The 12,975-nt window shown below is 35.5% G+C and overlaps 2 protein-coding genes across 4 annotated transcripts in view; one reads left to right on the top strand and one right to left on the bottom strand.

Moving 5' to 3' along the window:
- ZNF300 (zinc finger protein 300) overlaps positions 1-12,975 on the bottom strand; it is a 131,639-nt gene that overhangs the window by 52,551 nt on the left and 66,113 nt on the right. The window lies entirely within an intron of this gene.
- Positions 1-12,975, top strand: part of SMIM3 (small integral membrane protein 3) — a 126,142-nt gene that overhangs the window by 48,727 nt on the left and 64,440 nt on the right. The gene's annotated exons all lie outside the window — the stretch shown is intronic.

Below are 12,975 nucleotides of genomic sequence, written 5' to 3'. Positions count from 1 at the left end.
GAGGCAGAAGAGTATGTTCCAAACAAAACTGCAGGACAGGACATCAGAAAGAGGGATAAATGAAATGGAAATCACCAATCTTTTTGATAAAGATTTCAAAATAAAAGCCATAAACATGCTCACAGATTTACAGAAAAATATTCAAGATCTCATGGAGGACTTCAACAAAGAGATAGAAGACCTGAGAAAGAGCCACACAAAGCTGAAGAATACAGTATCTGCAATGAAACATACAATGGAGAGTAGATTATTGCAGGTAGAGGAAACTATGAATGAGATGGAAATTAGACAATAGAACACAATGAAGCTGAGGAACAGAGAAAAAAGGATCTCTAGGAATGAAGGATTATAGGAGAGTTATGTGACCAATACAAATGAAACAATGTTTGAATAATAGGGGTAAAAGAAGAAGAGCAAGACAAAGGAATGAAACGTCTCTGTGAGGAAATAATTACTGAAAACTTCCCCAATCTGGGAAAGGAAATAGACTTAGGTCATGGGAGAGAGATTCTCAAGCACAGAGAGCCCCTAACAAAAGGAACCTCAAGAAAACAAGACATATAATAATTAAAATGGCAAAGATCAAGGATAAGGAGAATATTTAAAGCAGCCAGAAAGAGAAAAAAGATTACTTATAAGGGAAATCCCATCAGGCTATCAGCAGAATTCTCAGCAGAAACTTTACCAGCCAGAAGGGAGTGGCATGATATATTAATGTACTGAAACAGAAGGACCATTCTCCAAAGAAGAATCCTCTGCCTGGCAAGATTATCAATCATATTTGAAGCAGGTATTGCACAATTTCCAGTAAAACAAAAGTTGAAGGAATGCATCACCACTAAGCCAGGCTTACAGGATATGTTAAAGAGGCTGTTATAGATGGAAATATCCTTAAGGCTAAATAGCTCTCACCAGTGAAAATAAACCCACAATAAATGCAGTAGACCAATTAGTTACCAAGAAAATATGAAACTAAAGCAAAACAAAAGAAGGAAAACCAACTATACACAAAATCTGTCACAGGTTACACAAAAAGTGCAGATTATGACATCTAATAAAAACGTGTGGAGGAGGAGGAGGAAGAAGAAGAAAGAAGAAGAAGAAGGAGAAGGAGAAGGAGAAGGAGAAGGAGAAGGAGAAGAAGAAGAAAAGTACCTTTACATTGTGTTTGAAATAGACTAATCAGCATTTTACAATAGACTGTTATATGGTAAGGAAGCTATCCTTGAGCATTTTGTAACCACAAAACTAAGGCCTACAAGAGATACACACAAAAAATATATAATTAAAAAAAGAGAAATACAATCATAACATTAAAGAAAACCATCAACAACAAGAGAAGAGTTTAAGAGAGGAAAGAACACAGAGGAGCTATGAAAAAGTTAGAAAACAATAAATCAATAATCACCTTAGATGTAAATAGAACAAATGGACCAATCAAAAGACAAAATGGATAAAAAACAAGACTCATCACATATGCACCCCTATGTTTATCACAGCACTATTTACAATAGCTAAGGAATGGAAGCAACTTAAGTGTCCATCAGTAGATGAATAGATAAAGAAGATGTGGTACATATACACAATGGAATATTATTCAGCCATAAGAAGAAAACAAATCCTACAATTTACAACAATATGGATGGAACTGGAGGGTATTATGCTCAGTGAAATAAGCCAGGTGGCGAAAGACAAGTATCAAATGATTTCACTCATCTGTGGAGTATAAGAACAAAGAAAAAACTGAAGGAACAAAACAGCAGCCGACTCACAGAACCCAAGAATGGACTAACAGTTACCAAAGGGAAAGGGACTGGGGAGGATGGGTGGAAAGGGAGGGATAAGGGGGAAAAGGGGCATTACAATTAGCACACATAATGTAGTGGGGGGGACATGGGAAAGGCAGTATATACAGAGAAGACAAGTAATGATTCTATAGCATCTTACTATGCTGATGGATGACTGTAATTGGGTATGTGGGGGGGACTTGATAATAGGGGGAGTCTAGTAATCATAATGTTGTTCAAGTAATTGTACATTAATGATACCAAAAACCAAAAAAAACCAAACAAACAAGACTCATCTATATGCTGCCTACAAAGACTCATTTCAGATCCAAAGATATACACAGACCAAAAGTGAAGGGATGGAAAAAGATATTTCATTCAAACAATAGGGAGAAAAAAGCAGGAGTAGCAGTACTTGTATCAGGCAAGATAAATTTCAAAAAAAAGAAAGGAACAAGAGACAAAGGACATTACATAATGATAAAGGGTCAGTCTAACAACAGGATATAACCATTATAGATATCTATGCACTAAACATAGGAGCACCTAAATAAGTAACACAAATACTAACAGAACTAAAAGGGAAAATAGATTGCAGCACATTCATTTTAGGAGACTTTAACACACCACTCACATCAGTAGATAGATCAACCAGACATAAAATAAATAAGGAAACAGGCACTGAACAATACTACCTCAGATAAGATGGGTCTAACAGATATCTGCAGAACATTCTACCCAAAAGCAACAGGATACACTTTTTTCTCAAGTGTATATGGAACATTCTCCAGAATAGATCACATACTAGGCCACAGGAAGAGCCTCAATAAATTCAAAAACATTGAAATTGTATCAAGTGCCTTCTCAGACCACACAGCTATGAAACTAGAAATAAATTACACAAAGAAAACAAAAAAGCCTAAAAACACATGGAGGCTAAATGACATGCTTCTAAGTAATCAATGAATCAATGAACAAAGTAAAACAGAAATCAAGCAATACATGGAGACAAATGAAAACAAAATCAACAGCTCAAAATATGTGGGATGTGGCAAAGGCAGTTCTAAGAGGAAAGTACAAAGCAGTACAGGCTTATCTCAAAAAACAAGAACAATCCCAAATAAATAGTCTAAAATCACAAAGAAACTAGAAAAAAAAACAAATGAATCCCAAAGTTAGTAGAAAGAGGTACATAATAAAGATCAGAGAAGGAATAAATAAAATAGAAAAGAATAAAACAATGGAAAAAAAATCAATGCAACCAGGAGCTAGTTCTTTGAGAAAGTAAACAAAATAGATAAACCCTTAACCAGACTTATCAAGAAAAAAAGAGACTATACACACATAAACACACCAGAAACAAAGAAGGAATAATCACAACAGAGTACACAGAAATGCAAAGAATTATAAGAGAATACTATGAAAAACTACATACCAATAAATTGGGCAACCTAGAAGAAATGGACAACTTTCTAGAAAAATACAATCTACCAAGACTGACCCAGGAAGAAACAGAAAATCTGAACAGACCAATTACCAGCAATGAAATCAAATTGGTAACAAAAAACCCCCAAAAACAAAGTCTCAGGTACAGATGGTTTCACAGCTAAACTCTAATAAACATTTGAAGAAGAGCTAATGCCCATCCTTCTTAAAGTATTCCAAAAGGTAGGAGAGAATACTTCCAAACTCACTCTATGAGGCCAGCATCATTCTAATACCAAGACCAGACAAAGACAACACAAAAAAATTATAGACCAATATCCCTGATGAACATAGATTTCAAAATCCTCAACAAAATATTAGCAAACTGAGTTTAAAAACACATCAAAAAGATCATCCATTATGACCAAGAGGGATTTATTCCAGGGATGCAAGGATGGTACAATATTTGTAAATCAATAAATATCACACACTACATTAACAAAAAGAATTAAAACCACACAATCATCTCAACAGATGCTGAAAAAGCATTTGACAAAATTCAACATCTATTCATGATAAAACCTCTCAACAAAATGGGTATAGTTGGTATGTACCTCAACATAATAAAGGCCATATACAACAAACTAACAGACAACATCATACTTAATAGTGAAAAGCTGAGATCAGGAACAAGATAAGGGTCCCCACTCTCACCACTCTTATTCAACATACTACTGAAGGTCCTAGCTATGGCAATCAGATGACACAAAGAGATAAAAGGCATCCAAACTGGCAAGGAAGAAGTTAAACTCCCACTATTCACAGATGACATGATATTATACATAGAAAACCCTGAAGACACCACCAAAAAACTATCATAACTAGTAACTGAATTCAGCAATATTGCAGGATAAAAAATTAATACACAGAAATCTGTTGTATTGCTATAACTAACAGCAAACTAGCAGAAAAAGAAATCAAGAAAAATAATCCCATTTACAATTGCATCAAAAAGAATAAAATACCTAGGAATTAACCAAACCAAGGAGTTGAAAGACCTTTACTCTTTAAACTATAAGATACTCATGAGAGATATTAAAGACACCAATAAATGGAAATCTATCCCATGCTCATGGATAGGAAGAATTAATATTGTCAAAATGGCCATCCTTCCCAAAGCAATTTACAGATTCAATGCAATCCCTATCAAAATACCAACATTATTCTTCAGTGATCTAGAACAAATAATTCTAAAATTCATATCGAGCCACAAAAGACCCCAAATAGTCAAAACAGTATTGAGAAAGAAGAACAAAGCTGGGGGGATTATGCTCCCTGACTTCAAGCTCTACTAACATAGCCACAGTAATCAAAACAATTTGGTACTGGCACAAGAACAGACCCAGAGATCCATGGAGCAGAAGAGAGCCCAGATATAAACCATATATATATATATATATATGTGGTCAATTAATATATGATAAAGGAGTCATGAATATACAATGGGGAAAAGACAGCCTCTTTAACAACTGATATTGCAAAACTGGACAGCTACATGTAATAAAATGAAACTGGATTACTGTCTAACTCCATATACAGAAGTAAACTCAAAATGGATCAAAGACCTGAATGTAAGTCATGGAACCATAAAACTCTTAGAAGAAAACAAAGGCAAAAATCTCTTGAAAATAAGCATGAGCAATTTTTTCCTGGCACACCGCCTTGGGCAAGGAAAACCAAATAAAAAACGAACAAGTGGGACTACATCAAACTAAAGAGCTTCTGTACAGCAAAGGACACCATCAGTAGAACAAAAAGTCATCATACAGTATGGGAGAATATATTCATAAATGACTCATCTGATAAGGGGTTAACATCCAAAATATATAAAAAACAAATACACCTCAACACCCAAATAACCTGATTAAAAAATAGGCAGAGGACCTGAACAGATGCTTCTCCAAAGAAGAAATACAAATGGCCAACAGGCACATGAAAAGATGCTCCACATCACTAATCATCAGGGAAATTCAAATCAAAACCACAATGAGAAATCACCATACACCAGTTAGAATGGCCACTATCCAAAACACAAGAAATAACAAATGTTGGTAAGGATGAGGAGAAACAGGAATCCTCCTACACTGTTGGTGGGAATGTAAATTTGTGCAAACCCTGTGGAAAGCTGTTGCAGCTGGAGACTGTGAAAATGAAAAACCGAGTTGGAATGAGGTTTAATGCAGAGGGCTTAGACTTCCTTGGAGACTAAGCAACGAGTCAGTGTGCCCTTTGTCTTTATTAGGTTACAGCAAGCAGTAAAACAATCGTTGGTTAATAATTATTGAATGTACTTTCTCAACGAATCAACCAACCGCGAACTAGACATGTTTTTTTATGTTCCTATTGTGTTAAATCAAGTCAACCGGTTAGTGAGTTTCACAGCATGTTCCTTGTCGGGGTTTGCCGCAGAAGGATCACAGGAACCGTTTGCAGCTCCTGTTGCACACTGGTCATAACTCACACCAGATTTCAGGAATTAACACTTTATTCTTTCTATTAGATTGGTTTTGGCTATTAATCAAACTTGAGCAGTGAACATATTGTTCTTTTCTTTTAGATTACTTTGGTTATAAATCAAACTTAAGCAGAAACTAAACAACAGCAAAGTTAATTGCTGGGGTGTCTACAGAAAGCAGTATGGAGGTTCCTCAAAAAACTAAAAATAATTTCTCAATCACAATAAAAGTTGATCACGGGAACTGTTGAACCACAGTGAAGTACATTTGAAACCAACACAAGATTGTATACTAACAACACTTTGATTTTTTTAAAAAGCTAAAAGTAGAAATACCATTTGTTCGAGTAATCCACTCCTAGGAATTTACCTGAAAACAAAATCCCTGATTTGAAAAGATATATGCACCCCTATGTTTATTGCCACACTATGTGCCATAGCCAAGATATGGAAACTATCTAAGTGTCCATCAACAGATGAATGGATAAAAGAAGATGCAGTACATATACACAATGGAATATTATTCAGTTATAAAAAGAAGAGAAATTCTGCCATTTGCAACAACATGGGTAGACCTAGAGGGTATTATGCTCAGTGAAATAAGCAAGATAGAGAAAGACAAATACCATATGATTTCACTTATTTGCAGAATATAAAAACAAAGCAAAACAGAAGGAACAAAATAGCAGTAGAGTCAGACACTGAGAAAAAACTGGTAGTTACCAAGGGGGATAAGGGGGCACAATAATTTTCAGTTACAGTATAAACTGGTCATGGGGGTGGTCGTACAGCATGGAGAATATAGTTACTGATTTTGTAACATCTTTCTACACTGATAGAAATAGTACTAAAGAGGTGAGGATTTGATGATGTGGGTAACTGTTGAACCGCTTGCTGTGTTGTACATTTGAAGCCAACATGAGATTGTATATCAACAATCATTTCTTTAAAAAAAGGTATTACTCCACAGTGAGACATTAGTAACTCAAATAAGCAGTAAATACAAAGAAGAAACAGAAAACATAGTAGAGACATTGCTACACCTGAAGAAGAATCAATTAAGACTAAGTGGAATTTGATTAGAATCATTAGAAAACTGTGTGCAAAAGGAAACCATACATTGCCGGTAAATATTAATATTTAACCAATTCGTGTGAAATATAGGTTTTAAACAACAGAATAAATATTTAGTTTAAGATACACCAGGATTACAGTAATTTATGGTGACATGGTTATTATAAAGTTATGTTTATAAAATGTATTAAGAATGTGTATTTGGAAAATAGTCTTTTCTTGAAGACATCCTTCTAATAGATGCAGTAAATGGCATATATATTTTGATTTCTGATTTTGGTTTAATATGGTTCTTTATTTTTAAATGTATGAAATTTCATAGCTAGGTAGTTGTAAAAAATATTTTGCTTAATACTTAATTTTTAAAATAATGTTTTATAACTTAATTGTACCCTTTATCTTGCTTTAAATTGTATGAAAATGAAGATTATTAATCAGGAAAATCAAATGCATCCTCTTGGAAAACAAATCAATATCTTACTTCAAAGGACTTTAAAAAAATATATATTGTGTCAGTATCATTCAATTGAACAGACTTGTCAACCACCATCCAAATTATTTGACATGAAATGATTATATTTATTAATGTTTATGATTATATTTATTATGGATTGTAATTCAAAAATACAATACCATTATTGAAAAAATTAAATCATTACTTAATATCATTATTGGAGTTCCTACTTAAATTTCTCCTTTGCCTCTTGACATTTTTTCAATAGATACATGTTAATCAGGATGAAAATATGGTTCACAGATGACATTTATTTATTTCTTAATTTTATAGCAGAAAATGTGATTTGTCTTTGTAAAGGTTCCACGCACACATGAGAAAAAAGGGTATTTTGCTGTTGTTTGGTAGACTATTCTATTCTTGTCAAATAGGTCAAGGGAGTTGAGTGCTTTATTTAATTCTACTGTATTCTCACAGAGTTTTTTTTCTATGTGTTTTATCAATTACTAGATTAGTGTTGAAATCTATAATTGTGGATTTGCTTATTTCTCCTTTCAGGTCGATCAGTTTTTCCTTATGTATTTGGAAATTCTGATATTTGGTGCATAAAAATTTAGTACTGTTTCATTTTCTTGATAAATTAACCCCTTTTTCATTATGAAATGATCCTTGTTATCCCTGGTATATTTTATGCTCTGAAATCTAATTTGTCTGATATTAACATAGCTAACCCTTCTTTAGATCACTGGTATATTCATATGGTATATATTTTTCATTCTTTACTTTAAATCAGTTTGTTGTTTTATTTTTGTATTTTTTATTATTAATCTACAATAACATGAAGAACATTATGTTTACTAGGGTCCCCCCTTCACCAAGTCCCCCCGTACAAACCCCATTACAGTCACTGTCCATCAGCATAGTAAGATGTTGAAGAATCACTACTTGTCTTCTCTGTGTTGCACAGCCCTCCCCATGCCCCCTCCCACATTATACTGATTGTAATGTATGCTACTTGTAATACCCCTTTCTTTTTCCCCACCCTTATCCCTCCCTTCCCTCCCATCCACCTCATTCCCTTTCCCTTTGGTAACTCTGAGTCCATTCTTGGGTTCTGTGAGTCGGCTGCTGTTTTGTTCCTTCAGTTTTTCTTTGTTCTTATACTACACAGATGAGTGAAATCATTTGGTATTTTTCTTCCTCCGCCTGGCTTATTTCACTGAGCATAATACCCTCTAGCTCCATCCATGTTGTTGCAAATGGTAGGATTTGTTTTCCTCTCATGGCTGAATAATATTCCATTGTGTATATGTACCACATCTGCTTTATCCTTTCATCTACTGATGGACACTTAGGTTGCTTCCATTTCTTGGCTATTGTAAATAGTGCAGGGATAAACATAGGGGTGCATCTGTCTTTTTCAAACTGGAGTGCTGCATTCTTAGGGTAAATTCCTAAAAGTGGAATTCCTGGGTAAAATGATATTTCTATTTTGAGCTTTTTGAGGAACCTCCATACTGCTTTCCACAATGGTTGAACTAATTTACATTCCCACCAGCAGTGCAGGAGGGTTCCCCTTTCTCCACAACCTCACCAACATTTGTTGTTGTTTGTCTTTTGGATGGTAGCCATCCTTACTGGTGTGAGGTGACATCTCATTGTGGTTTTAATTTGCATTTCTCTGATAAATAGCAATGTGGAGCATCTTTTCATGTGTCTGTTGGCCATCTGAATTTCTTTTTTGGAGAACTGTCTGTTCAGTTCCTCTGTCCATTTTTTAATTGGATTTTTTGATTTTTGTTTGTTGAGGTGCATGAGCTCTTTATATATTTTGGATGTCAAGCCTTTATCGGATCTGTCATTTACAAATATATTCTCCCATACTGTAGGGTACCTTTTTGTTCTATTGATGGTGTCTTTTGCTGTACAGAGCTTTCCAGCTTGATATAGTCTCACTTGTTCATTTTTTCTTTTGTTTTACTTGCCCGGGGAGATATGTTCATGAAGAAGTCGCTAATGTTTATGTCCAAGAGATTTTTGCCTATGTTTTTTTTCTAAGAGTTTTATGGTTTCATGACTTACATTCAGGTCTTTGATCCATTTCGAATTTACTTTTGTGTACGGGGTTAGACAGTGATCCAGTTTCATTCTCTTACATTTGGCTGTCCAGTTTTGCCAGCACCATCTGTTGAAGAGACTGTCATTTCCCCATTGTATGTCCATGGCTCCTTTATCGTATATTAATTGACCATATATGTTTGGGTTAATGTTTGGAGTCTCTATTCTGTTCCATTGATCTGTGGCTCTGTTCTTGTGCCAGTATCAAATTGTCTTGATTACTGTGGCTTTGTAGTAGAGCTTGAAGTTTGGGAGCAAATTCCCTCCACTTTATTCTTCCTTCTCAGGATTGCTTTGGCTATTCGGCGTCTTTGGTGTTTCATATGAATTTTGAACTATTTGTTCCAGTTCATTGAAGAATCATAGTATTCTCTAATAATTCTTTGTATTTCTGTGGGGTCCGTCATGATTTTTCCTTAATCATTTTTGATTCTGTTGATGTGTGTTGATTCTCTTAATAGGTCTGGCTAGAGGCTTATCTATTTTGTTTATTTTCTCAAAGTACGAGTTCTTGGTTTCACTGATTTTTTTCTATTGTTTTATTCTTCTCAATTTTATTTATTTCTTCTCTGATCTTTATTATGTCCCTCTTTCTGCTGACTTTAGGCCTCATTTGTTCTCCTTTTTCCAATTTCGATAATTGTGACATTAGACCATTCATTTGGGATTGTTCTTCCTTCTTTAAGTATGCCTGGATTGCTATATACTTTCCTCTTAAGACTGCTTTTGCTGCATCCCACAGAAGTTGGGGCTTTGTGCTGTTGTTATTTGTTTCCATATATTGCTTGATCTCTATATTAATTTGGTCATTCATCCATTGATTAGTTAGGAGCATGTTGCTAAGCCTCCATGTGTTTGTGAGCCTTTTTGCTTTCTTTGTACAATTTAGTTCTACTTTTATACCTCTGTGGTCTGAGAAGTTGGTTGGTAGAATTTCAATCTTTTGGAATTTACTGAGGCTCTTTTTATGGCCTAGTATGTGGTCTATTCTGGGGAAAGTTCCATGTGCACTTGAGAAGACTGTGTATCCTGTTGCTTTTGGATGTAGAGTTCTATAGATGTCTATTAGGTCCATCTGCTCTACTGTGTTGTTCAGTGCTTCCGTGTCCTTACTTATTTTCTGCCTGGTAGATCTATCCTTTGGGGTGAGTGGTGTGTTGACATCTCCTAGAATGAATGCATTGCAGTCTATTTCCTCCTTTAGTTCTGTTAGTATTTGTTTCACATATGCTGGTGCTCTTGTGTTGGGTGCATATATATTTATAATGTTTATATCCTCTTGTTTGAGTGAGCCCTTTATCATTATGTAATGTCCTTCTTTATCTCTTGTTACTTTCTTTGTTTTGAAGTCTATTTTGTCTGATACTAGTACTGCAAAACCTGCTTCTTTCTCCCTGTTGTTTGCATGAAATATCTTTTTTCATCCCTCAACTTTTAGCATGTGCATGTCTTTGGGTTTGAGGTGAGTCTCTTGTGAGCAGCATATACATGGGTTTTGCTTTTTTATCTATTTTGTTACTCTGTGTCTTTTGATTGGTGCATTCAGTCCATTTACATTTAGAGTGATTATTGAAGGATATGTACTTATTGCAATTGCAGGCTTTAGATTCATGGTTACCAAAGGTTCAAGGTTAGCTTCTTTAGTATCTTACTGTCTAACGTAACTTGCTGATTGAGCTATTATAAACACTGTCTGGTGATTCTTTATATCTCTCCCTTCTTATTCCTCCTCCTCCTTTCTTTACATGTTGGTTGTTTTATTCTGTGCTCTTTTGTGTTTCCTTTAACTGCTTTTGTGGGTAGCAGATCTTATTTTTTGCCTTTAGTTAGTATTTGGTTGGTCTGCTTTCTCTGCTGTTATTTCATTTTCTCTGGTGACATCTGCTTAGTCTTAGGAGTGCTCCCATCTAGAGCAATCCCTCTCAAATACCCTGTAGAGGCGGTTTGTGGGAGGCAAATTCCCTCAACTTTTGCTTTTGTGGGAATTGTTTAATCCCTTCTTCATATTTAAATGATAATCATGCTGGATACAGTATTCTTGGTTCAAGACCCTTCTGTTTCATTGCATTAAATATATCATGCCATTCTCTTCTGGCCTGTAAGGTTTCTGTTGAGAAGTCTGATGATAGCTTGATGGGTTTTCCTTTGTAGGTGACCTTTTTCCTCTCTCTAGCTTCCTTTAAAACTCTGTCTTTGTCCTTGATATTTGCCATTTTAATTATTATGTGTCCTGGTGTTGTCCTCCATGGTTCCTTTCTGTTGGTAGTTCTGTGTACTTCTGTGGTCTGATCGATTATTTACTCCCTCAGTTTGGGGAAGTTTACAGCAATTATTTCTTCAGATACACTTTCTATCCCTTTTTATCTCTCTTCTTCTTCTGGTACCCCTATAATGTGGACATTGTTCCTTTTGGATTGGTCACACAGTTCTCTTAATATTGTTTCATTCCTGGAGATCCTTTTATCTCTCTCTGCATCAGCTTCTCTGTGTTCCTGTTCTCTGATTTCTATTCCATTGACAGCCTCTTGCACCTCATCCAGTCTGCTCTTAAGTCCTTCCAGAGATTGTTTCATTTCTGTAATTTCCCTCTGGACTTCATCTCTTAGCTCTTGCATATTTCTCTGAAGATCCATCAGCATGGTTATGACCTTTATTTTGAATTCTTTTTCAGGAATATTGGTTAGGTCTATCTCCTTCTCAGGGGTTGACTCTGTGATTTTGGTCTGTGTCAAATTCTTCTGCCTTTTCATGGTGTTAGAGGTGGTTGTGCGGAGCTAGCGCGTGTGTCGGCTGGGAGAACATCCCTTCTTGCTGGTTTGTGGCCTTCCTCTCCTGGGAGAACAGCGACCCCTAGCGGCTTGTGCTGGGCAGCTGCGTGCAGACAGGGTGTCTGATTCTTGCCTGGCCGCTGTGGAAGAAGCTCTGCCTGTTTCCTGTGGGCGTGGCCACTGCTGCTATGGTGGAGTTGCACCGGAGGGGGAACGGGCAGGAGGTCCCTTTGCGAGGTGCTGGGTTCTTGCAGGTTTAGATGTAGTCTGGCTGTTGTCCTGTGTCTTCTGGTCTCTCTTTTAGGAATAGTCGTATTTGTTGTATTTTCAAAAATTTATATGGTTTTGGGAGGAGATTTCTTCTGCTCTATTCACGCCACCATCTTGGCTCCGCCCCTCCTTTTTAATTTTTATGAGTTTCTCATAGAAAACATTGTTTGGCATTGCTTTTTTATCCAATTTGAAAATCTTCACCTTTTAATTGGGTTATTTGGACCATTTGTATTTAATGTCACTAGTGATACATTTGTGTTTAAGTCTACCAACTTGCTACTTATTTTCTTTTTGGCCAATCTGTTGTTTTCTTTTATTTGGTCTTATTTTGGAATAATTCAGTATTATTAATGATTTTGTTTTATCTCCTAATGTATTCTTAGTCAAAAATTTAAACCATACATATTTAACTTATTTCAAACTATGTTCAAGTAATATTCTACCACTTTTGATACAATTTGAGAATAACAAACTTCTATTTAATGCCTCCTTGCCATTTTACTATTCTTGTTGTGCATATTACTTATACATGTGCTAGAAAATACTCATTACATTGTTATT

The sequence above is a fragment of the Manis pentadactyla genome, chromosome 2, assembly GCF_030020395.1.
Source record: "Manis pentadactyla isolate mManPen7 chromosome 2, mManPen7.hap1, whole genome shotgun sequence".
NCBI classification, from domain to species: domain Eukaryota; kingdom Metazoa; phylum Chordata; class Mammalia; order Pholidota; family Manidae; genus Manis; species Manis pentadactyla.
The sequence above is the reverse complement of the archived record's forward strand: the minus strand, read 5'-3'. Positions and strand labels throughout refer to the sequence as shown.